The sequence below is a fragment of the Phalacrocorax carbo genome, chromosome 1 (genome assembly GCF_963921805.1).
Source record: "Phalacrocorax carbo chromosome 1, bPhaCar2.1, whole genome shotgun sequence".
NCBI classification, from domain to species: Eukaryota; Metazoa; Chordata; class Aves; order Suliformes; family Phalacrocoracidae; genus Phalacrocorax; species Phalacrocorax carbo.
Window position 1 is genome coordinate 102,284,283 of NC_087513.1, and position 18,257 is coordinate 102,302,539.

The 18,257-nt window shown below is 39.6% G+C and overlaps 1 protein-coding gene and 1 long non-coding RNA gene across 5 annotated transcripts in view; one reads left to right on the forward strand and one right to left on the reverse strand.

Annotated features, from left to right (window-relative positions):
* The window catches only part of LOC135316352 (uncharacterized), a 124,337-nt gene that overhangs the window by 71,030 nt on the left and 35,050 nt on the right, over positions 1–18,257 (forward strand). The window contains exons 2-3 of the long non-coding RNA XR_010375725.1: positions 13,936–14,034; positions 16,396–16,602. This is a non-coding gene — a long non-coding RNA (uncharacterized LOC135316352). The remainder of the gene's footprint in view (positions 1–13,935; positions 14,035–16,395; positions 16,603–18,257) is intronic.
* HTR1F (5-hydroxytryptamine receptor 1F) overlaps positions 1–18,257 on the reverse strand; it is a 120,095-nt gene that overhangs the window by 45,712 nt on the left and 56,126 nt on the right. The window lies entirely within an intron of this gene.

The window sequence follows — 18,257 nt, forward strand, 5'->3', positions numbered from 1 at the left end:
CTTCTCAATAGCGTGTTGCAGAGGCACCTAGTCATTTGTAATTTGTACTTTCTTCGAAAAGAAACAACGCCACTAAGTCCTTTTACAGGGGATTAATCTTTCTGTCTCTTACCCTTTGAGTTGCTGCCAATCAACTATTATTTACAAACCAAGCTCTTGGGTGATGACGGCAATCTCATAAATCACTGCTCAGTTTCTGCCCTAACTTATGGAGTCTACTGGCATAAATTCAAGCATGTATGACTACCCATTTCTAATCTATATGAATACAGATTAATTTTATCTACATCTTACTGTCCATACTGGAACATCAATCAAGCAGCTAATGTCGCTTTTCATCTGCCCCATACAACTGTACAGGTCAGAAATACAGGCAGGAGCTACTCTGCTCTGGTGTCCTGAGGGGTTATTCCGAAACGCTATCTACGCTGCAGTGCTCAAAACCAGGAACACTACTACTGAGATCCCCCAAGCAGACTGCACTTTTGGAGGAGAGAAGGGCTCTGAATTTCATAGATGAAGGTTGATCCTTTCCAGGATGCTAAAACTGAGCTTCCGCTGTGTTTGTATGGAATGGCCTTTCTAACTCATTCCTTTCTTTGCCTCTGAAACTATTGCAGTCTTTCTGATAAAATCTTCATACCATGGTGCTCCCAAGAGAGATGTAGAAGCAAGGAGAGGGATATCTATTATTTCATCTGTGGCTTCTACCATGATTCGGTTAATCTCTAGATATGACATAGATGGTTAATGTCGTGTTAATCACAAAGCAGTTCTGTTCAGATAAGCCTTGGCAATTTTGGATGTTTACTCAACGAATACTGCGTAAGTGTCTTGAACTTGCAAAACCTTCTGAAATAACAAGCTGTCTGTGGGATGTCAAGTATTGTAATTCCTGATTCACGCTTAGTCAAATACTTTGAAATACCTTCTTTCACTATTTTGCAGCATTCCTACTTCTGACGTTATTCAAGAGGTGCAAAATCCCACAAATGTGGGAGAGGGCTGTGCTAGATAAGCCTTTGAATGTGAGTTAAAAGAAACCTCTAACAAAAACTATTTTGTTGAATTCTGGGGACATATTCAGATTGCTTTACTACTAAGTATGCAGTTTTCTCTTTTCTCCTCCCATAGTGGAGGTGCAGCGCCAGTTCAAATCCAATCTTATTTAAATAAGGTACTCCACTATTGAAAACAATTTAAAAATACTGCCAAAGACTTGTTTGAGACCTATGGTTAGTACTCATATGATGTCTAGATCTATTAACTGTCCCCCATGCTTAGTTTGTTCCCCACCCTGCAGTAACCAACTTGAAATCTACTGCTTTATTTTGCTTTGACCATTAACTTGCTTATTGTCTAGAGATTGTTAATGTAGCTGATGAATATTTGTATTCCATGCCATGCTATTTTTATTTTCAAAGGCATCTTTTTCCTGTTGCAAGGTGTGAGGCTGATCCTACAGAAGCTTAATTTGATGCATTGTTTGTAATATTAATGTGTTAGGTGCAATAGGAAAGAAAGCAGTGAGCTTTTCTTTGTAACTTATGCACCCCATAGAAAGGCCAGAGATTTGCAGCTTTGCATTCTCCTGCAGGTTCAGAAAGAGAGGTTCATTCATGCAGCTTTATTCAAGTGTGGGGACACTTGTCTCCCTTAACCTACTAACACTGAGGCTGCTGTGGGGAGTCACAGAATCACAGAGGTCTTGGTTGGGTGGGACAGCTGGAAGTCGTCTCATCCAGCCTCCTCTTTGTTGCTGGAGGCTCGCTAACATTAAGAGACCAGGTCAGCCATGGCTTTGTCTAGAGGAGTTTTGAAAATCCCCAATAACTGAGACACTACAAGCTCCCTGGGCAACAGACTGCACTGTCCTCCCCATGACAGTTTTTCCTAGTCTCCAGCCTGAACCTCTCAGGACACTATTTGTGAATGTTGTCCTTAGTTATATTGCCTGCCACTCTCAAAAACAGTTTGGCGCCGTTGTCTTGAACTTCCCTTCAGGTAGTTTTGCTAGATCATCCCTTCTTCAGCCTACTTGATCATCCCTTCTCTGAAGACTAAATGGGGCCTGATCCTCAACCTCTCCTCACAAACCACATGCCCAGGGCCCTGACCATCTCAGCCGCTGGACTGTCTCCAGGTTCTCCACATCCATCTTGAATTCATCCCTCATCACAAAAGTGGATGAAGTACTACAAATGCAGCCTCATCAGTGCTGCCTCCAGGGGGATAACCACCTCTCAATCCGCTGGACATGCTTCTCTTAATGCAGTCATTTGCCTTATTTGTGACAAGGGTGCAGTGTTGGTTTATGTTAACCTGGCATCCACCGTAACCTTGGGACCTTTTCCGCAGGGCTGCTAATCAGCCCACTTGGTTTCCAGCCTCTGCAGATGCCTGGGGTTGTTCTTGCCTGAGTGCACAGCTTTGCACTTTGCTGTGTTGAATTTCATGATTGCTCAGTCCTCAAATTTATGGCCAAGTCGCTTTGGATTGAAGCTCTGCCTTTTGTCATGTCAGACGCTTCTAATCTAGTATCCTAAAGGGCAATCCAGAAAATTTACAGGCAAGTTTCTGCTCTGATTTATTCTCTTGGGGATCATTCCTCTACCCATTAACTATCGAGGGAACCATGGAAGACTTATTCCCTAAGCTAAGTTTGGCTTTTGGGGTCTTCCCTGCAAAAAGACATTGTATATTGGCTTTAGCTTTCAGAAGTTAGAATGCTGGGAGATACAGAGAGGCTACAGCTGTCTTTTCTTTTTACCCTGTTGTGCAGTGCCCAAGTCTGAATGGAACAAGAGCCTTTTTATTTGCTATGATGTTCTTCTGCTTTGTGTCTATTTCTGCCAAATACTGTGTTTCATCTTTAATGGTTATGGCACCCATTAAGCAGAGAACAGTCTTATGACTGAACTAGCTTTACAGACTGTTAGCCTCATTATGGAACCTTAACTTAATGTTCAGAGTGTTGGTACATTAATAATTGTTCAGCACAAAATGTTGGCTTGTCTTCATGCCTTTTTTTCCTCTAGTAATATTCTATTATTTGTAAACAGAGTAACTGCTGGCCAGTTAACTTATGTTGTGTTTTCCTGTTAACATATTAACTACAGATACTCCCAATTTTCCTCACATTTTCATCAGACCTCCTACTTTAATATTTAGGCAATAAAACCCCAGTGGATATATTTCTGTTCACATTCTTTCCTTTATTTCCATGGCCTCTCTTTAGTGATATGGGTCTTCGGCCATTGACCACACAGATATCACTTGGGTGTATCCCTTTCCCCACTCCAGACAATCTGTAGACTACTAAGAATATTCCAGTAGAAATGTAGGTCCCTGTGTGATAACTCTGATGTTCTGTATGTAACGTGATGGTGTTGGTTTTTGCCTCCTAACCGTTCTGGGTGGATCTTAGAAGATCTCTTAGAAATAGTTTGTATAAAGTTTTACAGACCCCAAGATAAAAAGTTGTTTTGTTTTACATGACAGGAAAATGGAACAGGAATGTTCTTAGGCTGTAGCTTACAGTAGAGAAAGCAGTTTGTGCTAAGTGGTCGTAAGTATACATGATACATTCTGGCTAGTGTCGCCTACAGAATTCGCAGCAAAACACATATTTGACTCACTTTGTTCACTCAGTGACAAAGGTCTATTAAGCAAAACCTATTTTTGAGAAACCACAGAATTCCTTCACTTTGATACAGCTCTTCAACCAAAGCTTACAACATGAAATCAATGTGCCTCATTCTGTCCTTTCTTCTGCAAAGCAAATACATCCAATCTCAACCCAGACGAGGACTGCGTTAAAGGGAACGTATTTTATTGGGGAAAAAGGTGTACTACCACTGAGAAGGACAGCAGCAAAAAGGCACTATGCTGATGAGTGACTGGCTCGCTTGCTCTCAGCAGTAGTGATTTCTCTTTTCAGCCACTAACTATCCTGGATGCAGCCGTATGAAAAGCCCACTGCTGAGGGGGAGTGAGTGTGACAATCTCTTCAGTGGGACTCAGAGCTAAATTAGTGCAGTCCTCCTCCCCCATTTCTTCCTTCATGGATTACAGCCACAGCACTGCATTAGTGAGACACCAGCCTCGTGCAGTATGTCTTTCTAGTGCCAAAGTTCAACTGAAGTTTGGTGAGGCTGTCTGCAAATGTTTAGTTTTCTACAACTACAGGTTATAATTTTTTTAAAAAGATTGCTTCACTCATTCTACAGCACATCACCCTTGTTTCTTTCCTTTCTTTGTGGTAAGCATTAAAAAATGAACCATTTTATATAAAGAGATGTCTAGGCTTGCAGTTTCATTGTCTTCCACCTGTTCCAGCCATAGGTGAGTTTACCAGAGTGAGAGGACATCTCTGGTGGTGTTAGCGGTAACTGGCTGTCATGGATATGGTGGTTTGCTGTATTCACAGAAAGTGAACTTACAGATAATAACTCTGAAAGTTTCTTGCACTGTTTCCCACTGTGAAATGTGTGATGTGTATGAAAGATGACCCAGAACTGAAGTTCACAAAGCAGTCTATGGATTGGTGGTGGTTGGAGGGCTGGGCAGTGGTCTGCTCTTCAGCTAAAATAAATACCTGCTTCGCGTGGCTTTGTAAAGGAAACCGCCTTTGGTTTTATCAGTGTTTTCTCTTTCAACTCCAAGATCCTGATTTTGTTTGGCACTAGTGCAAGAAAATAAGGAGGAGAGTGCAAGAAATGCATGCATGGACAATTATGAAAAAGCATGCCTACAGAAAGTGCTTGTTTCTAACTGCCATAAGCTGCAGGGTGGCTGATGGTTAAAGAATGAATAATTGCATTCCTTTGTAAATGACATGCTTTAGAAGTGGTGTGTATATTCCCTTTTTTAGTCAGTCACATGTCCTGATCCGGCAATGTGTTTTAGTTCTTTTTAAACTTGGATGAGATTGTGAAATAAATAAAATTAGCATACGCTTCAACACTGTTCTCAAGCATAAATTCTTTCCAACGTCCAGGCCCTAACTTTTAAAAAAGCAGTTATTTCAAGAATCGTTTAATGCATTCAGTATTCCTGTGTGGATTCAGCTGATGTGCCTCATGGTAGACACACAAAACTCTGAGTGTGCGTGACACGGGCCATGCACAAAATGATAGCTGAGTTCTCAGGTTTGTTGCCTCTGACCCCCAGCCCTGTGCCTTAGCCATGATCCCATCCTCTGCCACTGAAACTGGAGCATGCACAAGGTAGGAAGTAGAAATCAGTGCTGGTTAACCATGCTGGTGATTTAAGTGATGAAGGCGATAGAAGAGCAGAAGCAAAGAAGTACATTGAGGGGAGCAATTCTTAAGTACTTGATTACAGAGCGCCTGAAGAAGGCTGGGCACTTTCTGGAGTACAGACCAAGTGTTTTCTCCTCTGATAGGATTAGGCCACTTTGGCTACTTGTGTCAAGTCCCTTCCAGACATGCCAGCACTTTGATTCTTCTTATTCCCCAGAGGACTGTAGTTAAGAAGTTACTGCCTCCCGAGTGTGCAATTATGTTCTCTGAAACCCAATAAAAAGCCTTTAGTCTGAAGCGTGCCTGCTTCCTGCGTTAGCATTCTTCGGATAGGTAGGTACCTTATAATGCTTTGGCAAACTGCAGAGGATGTTTTGTCCTCCAGACAAGTTACTGAGTGCGAAGAGTGTTAGAGGAGGGGATCAAAATTAAGACCTGAAGTAGGTAAAATCAAAATAACTGTGTAAGTATGCTTGCTAAGTATTTTTTAAATAAAAGCGTATATAAAAATCTGAGTATTTGTTGAGTTTGCCAGAAATGAGCAATGACAGACTTCCAAGGACTGCAAGTTTGGGTTTTGTGCTTTGCTTTTACTTTTTCAACCCCTCTCAAAAATTATGATTCTGAATAAAAGATGTTGGAAGAAAACTAAGCAAAGATTCAGAGTCTCTGTGCTGGTGACAAAAATAAAATTAAAGAGTTACGACCCCTTAAAGCCTCTTGTTTAGACTAGCCAAACGTTCAGTTATGTCAGTCCCAATCAGGAGGTTCTGTGAAGGCGAAACTCATTTTGTGAAAATCGTGTACGCAAGGCAGTAATATAATCTGCTTGAAAAACAGTTTTGAGCAGTAATCTTGACTATCCCACTCTTCCAATCTTACTGGCACATCTGCCAAATAATTATATTTCTCTTGTTTAAGGCACTCCAGCAATAGAATGAAACAATTCCTAGACACGATTTTTCAATGCAGTCACAAAATTTTGAGCTAGACCTTCCTTGTTGCCATGCACGCCTTCGTGCTGTGCTCGAGGTGGGCACAGAGACTGTTTCATTCCCTCCCTCACTGCACCAGCCTTTAGGCTTTCAAACATGCTTCCTCCCTGCTTACCTTCTTTAGGCTAAAGAACTTAATTTCTTTGCTATTTCTTCTTAGGCCACATTTTCCAGCTCTCTGAATTTTTCCCTTGTTCTTTTCTGGGTGCTTTTCAATACATCCCTCACCCTCTTAAAGTGTTCAAAAATGGACAGAGTGCTCAGCCTTGTTAGTGCCAAGCTGAGCAGAAGGGTTTCTTTTTTATGCTTTGTTATATCCTTGTTTTATGTATTACAGTATAATATTTTCTTTTTTTATTATTCTTCAATAACATGGCGTTGCTGACTCATGTCCAACCTGTGATCCCTTAAATCCTTCTCTGCAGAGTTCCCTGCAGCCCTGCTTTATGCAGGTGGTTATTCCTAGCTAAAGGTAGTGCTTTGAAATTCACTAAGGACAACAGCTATCTCTTCTTAAATGGGCTATTTCTCCAGTTTGCCACAAATGCTCTTGATTTAGGGCCTAGCTGTCAGAGCTGGACCACAACCCAGAACGCATTTACCAGAGAAAAGCAACTGTCTGTGCTTGGACTGTCATTCCAGAAGAGGACTTGAAGCTCAGGAGATATTAACGCTGTAGACCTTCAGGGAAGGTTAAAAAAGAAATAAGTAGGAATACTCTAAGGAAAACAGGGACTATATAGTTTTAAAAGTAAAGTTTGTTGCCAAATGTCTTTAGAGTAGTAACTTTTTCTCAGTTCTACAAGTCATGGCAAGTTTCAAATAAGTTGAGTGCAAACAATTAGGCTGGTTCCGCACCAAAGATTAATGGCAATAACTTGAGGAAGAAAACAAAAAGTAAACTGCACAATAAAATTAAGGAAACACGGTAACAAAACTTTTTTTAGTAGATGATGCTAATGATTGTGACTTAGCTAATGAACATAAGGTGTCAAATGTAAGCTAGAAACTATATACGATATAACCTTTACTATTTTATGTTTCCAAGTGACTTTCATAGTCACTGCTGCTCTCTGTTAGCGTCTTAGTACAGGCTGGTGACATGTCTAAACTATTAAATCTCTGGTAAGAACTACTCTGGAAACATGTAGAAGTACTGCAGTTGTGCCAGCTGTTTTTGGCAAGGAAAAGTGATACATGCACAATATCCTAGATTGCTGTTTCTTCATAACGTGTTTATATCCTGAGCATTATTCATTAAAACCACTGGGAGCAAGACTTGAAAATACCAGCATTATCTGGATTGTAGACAACTGCCTTCCAAACATAAGATTGACTTCAACATTGAACTATGAACTTTTTTGGGGTATCCCTTCAGTTCTGTTACCCATAGCACTAGTTAATAGTTGTGTTTGAGAGGAATGGATGAGCTGTCATTGCAAACAGCAAATATTTTAGTTCTGAGTGTGCACATTTCTGAATAGAACAGGGAGCACTGCAATGTTGATGCCAGTAGTCTGGCTATTCCTTAGTTAATTAAAAACATCTGGTCAAACTGGCATCTCTATTACTATACACTCAATAGAATACAGTATCTTTGTTCTGTGTCCTGTTGGTGTTCATGGGGCTTTCCATTTCCTACAGAATACTCCTATTAGTGTTGATAATAGCTCCATTTAACTTGAATGTCCCTGTATGGATGAAAAGAATCTGGATTTGTGTAACAGAAGGTAAAAAAAATCTAATTTAGGCAAATATTTTAAAGTGTTGTTGAATATACTGAAAAAACATCCCACACCTAAAATGACAAATGCTTTTACAGGACATATCAGCACTCTGCTGTCATATTGCAATATGTTGCATGACATTATTGAATCTCTGGATTTGCTAGTGAAGAATGAAAAGAAAAACTGAATTGCTACTTCATACCTTAGATACCTTAGAGATTAATGTAATCATCATGAAATTCATTCAGGTGACCATGCCAAAAACTAGCCAGGTATTTTCCACTGTAAGATGTGATTTTCGACTTTTTGTAGCTTTGCGAAAAAAAGAATCGTCATGCTGATTTTGTGCCTCAGGATGAATTGTAGAGGGATAAACTAAAATGGCTGGGTTGTTTCAGAGAAGGAAGTTAAGGAAAAATGTATGATTTTGCCACTATTAAAATCCTTGGAAGTGGTTGGTTGTTAGTGCTCACTCTCCAAAGATGGGAAACAATCCCTGCACCCATAATCTCTACGTTTTTCTCCTATCAGCCAACAGCTGTGACACTCACTGACAAAATGTGTACCCATCTTCTGCTAGTGGTGAGCCCAGAGACATTAGCAACTTAAAGTGCTTTCTTCTGCTCTGTTAGCTCAGTGAAAGAAGCTGGAGTTAACGATCCAAGGGTATTAAGCCTGTGTGTCAAGGTAACAATACATGACGGATGTTCTCAGGGATCTCCTTTGAGTTGTTTTTAAAAGGAAGATTCTGTAAAATAACTGTACTGAGAGGAAACAGTAGGTATGAGGTTGCTTGTGCAACCTTAAGATGGTGCTCAGGGTATAAGTCAGAATTTTATAGAAGAGGGAGTAGTTGACTGTCAGACTTCTGCCTGCTTTGTTACAGAATCAAAGCGTATATAATGAAAGAGAAAGGAAAATAAAGACTTCAGGATTACGCATTTGCCTCTGATCCTAAATGAGTTTTAGCCCTCTTTCTGTCCTAGTATCACGAATGCTGTGAAGTCAGTTAAGTAAAGCTCTTGTCACTCTGCATAGTCTTCAGTGCTTGACTTGTGAGAGCCCATGTCTGATCTGCAGAAGTGATAAGCTGCTTTGAAAAGCTGATATCTGGAAGGTGTATTCTCTGAGTAAAAATAAAGTGCTGTGCGTTGCTAAAACCTTTAGCAACTAAGGCTATGCTCTTCTTAAACTGGGATTCTGCAACTAGTAGATACTGGTGAGTGTCATCTTCAAAATAAGAACAACGCTGCAAGCCCAGAGGGGGTTGGGGCAGAGACCTTCACTGGGCTTTGGAAGAGGTCTACAGTGATGCGCACCACTGAAAAAGACCACGAAGGAGTGAGCAATTCTAATGCGCAGTGGGGGAAAGTGTATTAATTGGGAAAAATAATATAACTGTCTCTTCACTGGGCATGGTCTCTTTGACCAGTAAGTGTAGCAGGGTCCCATGGGAGAAAGGTTGGACTAGATGATCCCTGAAGTCCCTTCCAACCTGAGATTCTGTGATTCTGTGAAATAAAAAAGCATGTCTCAGTGAGAGACTGTATGAAAAATCCAGCGTGCAAAGGAGCTGAATGCAAGTTGTATGACAGTTTTAAGCTTGTCGTTGTCTAACTTTTGCTTGTTTGTAATTGAGCAATATATTGATATGTTGATATAGTCTTTACAGGGTGGTTTTGGGCAGGCAGGGCTTATGGGGTCTTTTTTTTGTATGCTCTTCACATACATGTATGCATACAAACCAAGAGACTACTTACCTTCCCAAAGAAGCCTAAAAATGTTCCTTGTTTAACCATTGCATTTTTACAATGTGATTTTTCAGGTAGAGCAGCAAAATCCAATTACGCAAAAAACTACTGTGCAAAGATTAGGAAGATTGTGATTCACAAGAAATGTTTTCAGTTTCAATGTATTTCCTTTGGAATCTGCACTTTGGGTGTTTACAGTTGTTTGTTTTACATTTCTAGGGAACAGAAACCTACTTTACTCAATGTCAGAGAATAAATTAAGTCATCCTTCAGTGTGTCACTTTTAATTTGGAGATTGTTCTGAAGATATTTTTAATTATGCAGCATCCAGAAATATTGATCTGATAGTTTGCTTAAACTCCTTGAATACTATTTCTTGCGGTTACACTGATTAAAAGAAATGTATGGTTCAAATTGCAACTTCACGGTACGTAAAAGTCTCCTTTTCTTATTATTTACGTGTATAAATATTAATATCCCATTTTATGACATCACTGTTGTCTTATTTAGGATCCTGGAAAAAACTTAATTTGATTCAGAAAGAACATCTATTTTTTTTATTTAGCTAGGGGATTACTATTTTTAAATCATATTGAGAATTGTCTGAGATACACAATTTCCTATTTAATTTTGTCTTACCCACAGACCTGATGAACTGCTGTTTGACTTTGTCACCATTACCTGTCAGATGCAGGGGAGAGGATATCCTCTAAACTTTTCGTTGTATCTCTAATGCCTTTTCCAAATTCTGATCCCAATGTACAATGTATAAAAACAGCCACAGTTGCTCTCCTGTATGTAGGAGACCTAGAAAACTCTTTGGGAGACTGTGAACTGTTACGCTTCATGAAGCCTATCCTGTCATGGTTTCACTCAATCTCTCTTCCTCCTTTCTCCTTTTGTCCTGAGGATATGCTGCCTTTATACTGTGACTATGTTGTCTTTTTGCCCCGTTTTTCACTAGGGCTCTGACCCTCCTATTATAAATACTGGCTTCCTTACAGAACAAGGCAATTTCTGATAGGGCAAACCCAAATACCAAAGCCTGGAGAGTTTCATGCCTGAGCCTGCTGCAAACTAGTGGTAACGGCACAAGGCAGCACTACGTCTGTCCCCCTCCAAGAGTAGCCTTTGTATCTTCAAAGTCTTACACCCTCATGCCATAGCACAATCATGTACAAGTGTCATGGTATAAAAACATTACTCTGGTAGGCTGGGACACGGCTTTTCACATTCTTAACTTTTATCTGAAAAAACACATGATAAGAATAATATAGGATAGCTATGTCCTGGTGCCACAAAGGCTACTCACTTGGGGAGAATATCAGAGGGCATTATAGGCTCAAACCAAAGATTGCTTTTGGCCCTGGGTCATGGCTCCAGCGTTGCCCACTATAAAAAACCGGCAGAGAAGCTGACCCTGCAGGTGCTAAGTCTGGCACCGTTCACAGCAATGTCTGTGGCCATGTATGCAGGGCCTCCATGGGAAACACAAAGGAAGTCAGCCCATGTTTCGATCTTGCAGAACTTGTTGACTTCAGCTCTTGTGCTGACTATGAAAGTATTAGTAAAATGAGTTGCTAGAGCATCATCTCATTCCAGCTATTGTCCTGTAAGCAATTGTCACTATGGCTACCTTTATGCCTGTTCCCAGCTCTGCTAAATTAAGGGATGGTAAGAACTAAGGGGCAGAAAAGCGTCCCAAGTGTACACTTATGGAAAAGAGTACGAATGAAGGAAGTGCAGGTAAAGCTTCCCTAAGGAACCTTCTCAGTCTATTACACTTTCTCCTGACTGTTCAGGAACTCCTGGCCATGCAGCAATTTTCCATGGATTTCTTTCCATGAATTTAGATAGTTATTGCCAAATGACATGTTTGCTCCAGAGGACGCAAGGTCTGAGCAGCATGCATACAAGACCATCTACACCAGCTGGTTTGGTGGCCAAGTTTCTTTTGCTGGTGCGCCCCACGGAGACAACTTCAATATAGCTTCAGGTCCTATTTTACAATTGTAATGTTTTCTTTTTCTAGATGAAGATTAAACTCTAGGTGTTTATTCCTTCTGTGTGGGAAAATGACAAATACCTCTAGGAATTTCTTAAACTGGAATGGGAATTCCTCCTTCCTATTAAGTGGCTTCCATGTTAACTTGCACATCAGCCTCTGCTGGCAATTTTTAACTGAGGTACTATATTTCCCACCCCTTTGGCTTCCTACATGGTGCTGAACATTGGCTTGCCATGCCTGCTCTTACACTCTTTCTGATGCACTTTGTTTTGTAAAGGAGTAACCATGGGGCGAGCAAGGTCAAAGCTGTCACTGCTCCGAATGAAAAACAGAATTTCAGCTCAAAGGGGAGATTAACTTTGTGACACTGTCCTGTGAAAAGCAACACTACCAGTTTTTCAGTAATGAAAATCACCTCTGTAACTGTAAGAAGAAAATAATTATGACAAAGATATTAATAAGAGCACTTCTGGAATGTGCATGTGTTTGGACTGAGATGTTTAAAGTGTGTTTCAGATTTATCTTAATTATGGCTGTAACTTGTAAGATGATGAAAAATAGTATTTCTCTTTAGTAGGAGTGGGTAGTGTTATCTATTAACATAAGTTTGAAATCACACAGTAACATTTAAAGTCTATTTTTAAGTGAAAGACTAACAAGCAGATGAGCGAATGTAGGTCAGAGAGGGGAATAACACCACCTCTGGCAACACAGGCTGGTAAGACACCATTGATACCAGGGGAAGAGGATCAGAAAAATAACCTTGTGTCTAAGTAAACTGTGGATTCTTGCAGCAGAACAAAATACCAAACATTATGACTGTGTTTTACAACACCGTGGACTCCCTGAGAAGCTTTGTGTTTCATCCCGGAGGCAGACATAGTGTACTTACTATTCAAACAGCTACCACTTATCCTTGATAATGCTTTCAAGGCATACCTGACTGAACTGTAAAAAACCTGTCTGGCCAAGTGCTGTTTTAATACGCACAAATGCTGGCTCACAAACCACCATAGGTTGTTTCCATAAACCACAACTTAACTGTCATGATTTAATTAAGAAATACATCTGAGCCTTTGGAATAAACAGGATATTCAGGGGCGTTGGACAAGTGGGCTGTGTGACATGGCAGGGACTTAAAAATTTCTGCACTGCCAGAGTTGGCTTCCCAGCAGTGAGCAGGGGCAGGGCTGCTTCAGAAACAAGCCACCGAATCCCAAAGCATCCACCTTACGTATAATGCACATGATAGTTTTACATCGTTCTCATCGCTGTCAGCCACATTATGTAGTTGGTTTTCGATTGTATCAACCTGCATATCACAGTCTTTAAAATCCTGGGAAAAAGACACCGTTTATGGCACTATAAAATCATCACTTTCCTGTACACGTTTCTGCTATTATATGAAGATTATTACATTCCCTGAAAATACATAACAGGTTTAATCTGACATAAGGTTTTTTCTTTCCTGTGCAAGCAAGCTTTCTGGCAGGCAGCAGGAGATAAAGAGAATTTTTATTTTTAAACTGTAGTGTTTTAAAGTAATATTTGTAAAAACGTGCATATACATATAAGTATTATTAATACACTTTAAAAAAAAGAACTACTAAAGCTGACATCAATGTAAATTTAAAAAAAAATTCAGAAATAGTGAAGCCTAAAGGACAGCTTGACATCATTCATGGACATAAACTGATATAAATTAAGAAATGTTTCTGCTATGAATCTTGTGTAAAAACTAATCAGTAATCAGTATTTAATGTATTATTTCTGAATATAATAAGGAATGTGCATTACCTCTTTCAGTAATTCAAAGCTAGTTTTAGCTGTCAAAAGGTTGGAGTCAGAGACCTATAAAAGAATATCTTCCCTGAGTGAAATGTGAAGGGAAATTTTAATTTGTTTCTGTTCCATTACTTCTGAATACATTGTTTTGAAGCAAATAATGATTTAATGTAAGTGCTGATCTTCAGATCTGGTCCTAAACATTCTAAAAGCTTTCTTAAGAAAATTCTTTTTTGTTATTTTTAAAGTATAACCAAATAGGGTTTTTTTTTTTAGTGTTAAAATGCTTGTGTGAAGGTAGTCTAAGCAAGAGTTTTCAAAATTCAAGTTACCTGATGTAAAATCCATATAGCCGTGACAGACTTGTTTGAAATTTTAAATATGTATTTTATGCATTATTTTCAGGGCTGTAACCGAATTGGCTGGTCCAGATGTTTATCACAGAGAAGGACTTGGATAAAGTTTATGAATTTTAATTTTCACTACTCAAGTGATTATCTGAAGGTAAGTAATTTAATTTAGATCTGTATAGAGATGAAAAGTGCAAGCAAAATCCTCTCCTTTATTTTTTTTTTCAGTCAAAATAATGCATATTCAGTTTACGAGCCCCAAAGTAACAAATTCATCCTTTAGCTATGCAAGATAAATTACAGAGGATTTCCACTGGAAGCAATGGAAGTACCTGCCAGCATGTTTTTAATACAAAGGACATGCCCTATTACAGAATTCATGAGGCACCGGCTATGAAGTTATTAAAACTGCAGCATTCATTGCCACAGGATGCCAAAGCAGTCAAGAATAAAAATAGTTTGAAAACAGGTGGTGGCGAATTCATGAATGAAGATCCAACTCTGTTATTGAACATGACGACTTCAGATGTAACCTCCATCTCAAGAACGTTTAAGCCATTTTGAGTAGGCCTGTCCTGATGTGACTATTTTTAGAGGCTGTCTCAAAGGTCTGACCCAGTACCAGCACATCTTTTGCGCCTCGCTGAAAAGAACCTGTGTAGTGACATGGAAGGTCTTATTTCTGTTAGTTCATAGTTGTGAAATGTAAAGGACTTAACAGGGACGATGTTCTGTTTAGCGTTGTGGGACCCTTGTACTCAAGCTGGAAAGCTTTTGCCAGATGGTTAATTGACTCAAAGAATGCTTCTAAGCCCTGGAGAACCAAGCTGAAAAGTTTTCTTCTCTCTCTCTCGTTGATTTGTTCTGCAAGAAACAAATGGTGCAGCTCGGGATGGTGAAAGACCGAATCCAGCAGCATTGTCTTAATTATGGAAATGAAGAGCACAGTTGCAGTTGAGAACTGAAAAGTATCACCTGCAAGTTGTAATCACACAGCTGTGACAGAAGTAGCACCTTCCCATTTAGGGATCATTTCTGTGCTGTGGTTAGCCAGAGGCTTCAGGCATTTCCATCCCTCAGCATCCTCATTTGTTTCACTTGCTCCTGCTTTAAGCTTTGCCTTTCTTCATTTGAGAATAAGTGAGAGCTCTGCTGTACTAGAGCTCATACCACACTGAGGTATAAAAGCTCTCACTTCACATGAGTTGTTCTGTGTGGCATCTCATGAGTGAATAACTGAATGGGGATACAAGAGTCAGCAAGTTAGCCCACCACTTCAAAGTACAAAAAGCCTCTAGTTAGCTTGATTTCCTTAGGTTTCCTTATGTATGCCTTGGGTTTTCATAGTTAAGATAAGCTCAGGAGCATGGATCCTTCCCTGTTTTCCACAAAATTATGGCTTTCCCTTCTGCAGGATAAACTGCTAAACTTTGCCACTAGCTCTTTCTACCACTGAAATATCTAAGATACCAAGAAATGTTCTTCAATGTTTTGTGGATCAGAAGGCCAATTTGTTTGAGACAGGCATGGCTATACTCTGCGCTGCTGCTAGGCTGTGCACCTTTGTGTTTACGATACAAGTGACTGTAATCGAGTAACCCAGAACAGGCAACACCAGCAAGGTGCCAAACCCCCAAACACAAACTCTCCCTTGGCCTTGGTCAACTCTTCTAGAGGCTGCAAACAAAATGCAGAGAGCGCAGGGTTCTTTCAAATCAATGAAGTTTTCTGTGTGTCTTTTTTTTTATTACTATTTTTTGTCTGCTTTCTGATAGGGACAGAACCTGATGAGGGTGCAGCTGCCATTCTTTCAAAATCTAGGCAGAATAGATCATACATGAGGACTACTGTTCGTAATGCTGTTTTCAAAGGGTTTGAAGTCACACTACTTAACCAGCTTCAAGTCATTTACATATCACCCAAGGACAACTGGGTACAGGAACATATCCATGCTATGCATAGGATAAAACAGTTGCTTGTGGAAATATTTTAGGGATGCAAGTTTACAACTGAAGGTGCATTTGATGGAAGGAAAATGTAAACTATTAAATCCCTACACATGTGGACTTCAATTGCCTGGCATAACTTCAGTTTCTGAAGGACTTTCGTTAAACTGTTACAAATTGTCTAATTAAGCAGGACTACAGTTATTTTCAAAACCAGTTTTTCCCGAGCTGTCATTTTGCCTATTTATACTGAAAGCTCTCTATTGAAAGGACCATTTACTACTGTACGTTTGTTCAGTTAAAGATGAGTTTCTAGCATGACTACAATAACAGAATTATAAACAAATAACCACTCCAGGATATTTCTATACAGTGTAGGAGATAGGCTCCATATTCATGCTTTTGTACCTCAGATACAGTCATGGCTTATGCAGTACAACAATTAATTAAGCTGCTGGTTACAGTCGCTGAGTTACAGGGGCATGCTGAGGGTCCAATCCTATGTATGACATACATCTGTATCCTCCAAGTAACGCAACTGTTTTATCCTTTGGAAACATGGATTGCAGGTGTCAAAGGTTGGGGCTTCAAAGGTTGTGTCTTAAAAGCAGCGAGGGAGATAAACAAGAACAAAGTCCAGAAACAGCAACATCTCTGCGCTTGTGAGCAAGAACAGCAAAACTGTCAAGCCTTGCCCTTTCTTCTTATGGGTCAGTTCAAAATCCATCTTCCTGCACAGCATCTTGGCATCTGGCCTCCAGTGTTGTTGCCAAATGGTGAGTTTCTGTTATTCTAAATACCTGCCTGAATCCACACCAAGTTTCTCAGCTGCTTCCTTATTTTATGTGACGGATCAGTGCAATAACTGCTCATTACTAAATTCTAGAAATAATTTTATGGGGGTAGTGACCAAAATGACTGAAGACATGTACGGGTTTAATGCCTCCTCCTGGTCAAACATACATAGCATTTTTGTATTTTACAGTTGCCTTTTTGTAAGTTAAGATAACAAAATGTAAACTGCTTAATGATGTAATTTGTCTTAATAATATTAATTATAATTTAAGCAGGCAATTTCTGATTTGGGTTTTTTTTTTTCTTTCCTGCTACTAGTGCTTTAGATACAGTTAAAAGGACAATGCGTGTGTTTCTCCAGTTGAGCAGTATATGTATTTGTAATTTTGAAACAAGTCCTCGTCCAAACTGAAGGAAATACTATACTCATTCATAACTAACCTCACAGAATTGGGCATTTGTTTGCCTCATCAAGTAAATAGCAAGTCCCTTCGTGATCTTAATGGGTACAGAATTAAATCTGCAATTCCAGATTGGTGCAGGGATAGGCAGGGATCTGATTAAGACTGTCCAAAAATTCCCACTCCAAAGCTCTTTTCCCAGGGTTGTTTTCTCTGCTATTCTCTACTCTCTAAGCTAACCTTAACCAGCTGGTCGACATTTTCAGTCTTCCTTGGGTTATTTTTTTTTAAGAGTAGGAGAAGAAGGAAACAAAATTTCCAGGAAATATATGTTAGAATTTTTTCCGGGAGCCATTTTTCCAGAGGCAGACATAAAAAAGGTAAGTTGTTTAGCCAATGTAAAATGTCTGTGTATATTTTTCTTGACTGAGAAATTCTAGCAGACCTCTATGACCTTGACATTTGCCATGGGTTAACCTTGTATGTGAAACACGTGGCCTTGGCATCTTTGTGAAAGCTCAATTAAATTTGAGTTTCTGAAAAAAAAGCAAATAGCAATGTGCACAGGCTGAGTACAGTCTTTATAGATTTTTGACAACTAAATTCTGCAAAGAATACCAGTGCTAAGTTCCTGTTTACTGATAGCAGCAATACAAGGCAGTGTATTTTTATCCCATTTCCAGGCTATCGGCAGTCTCTTAGGTGTTCCATCATCTCTAGTGTGTCAGCAGAGTGACTCTGAAGCATCCTGCTTTGTCAAACAACTCTTTATTAGCAGATTAATCTTTGCAAGCTGCTCTGGGTTACAGCTCTATCAAGAAATCCTGTATTTAGAATAAGTAATATTTTCAACTGGCTGCCTTGCATTTTTCCTCTATAGAGACATTGATCTTTCTTTCCAAGGACCTGAAAGATCCCAGGGGAGAAATTTCTAATGGTAAGCTCATCTAAAAAAAACACTCTTTCAGGAAAACACACACAAGCTTTGATTTTTATGGGTTATAGCCCTCAGCTGTCGTGAGAGACAGGGCTTACAACAACAGAGACCTTTTTAAAAACTCTGCAGGAAGGGCACTTAAAGCATGCAGCAGCTATCACCCAGGAGAACCCGTAGAAACTGCCCTTACCAAAGTAAAGTTTACCAATTTTTCTTGAACAGATCATGCTACTTGTTTCCATGCGCTGGGGAGATAGCAAAAGGTATTTGCATATGTTTATTTACTCTGTGAATTTAA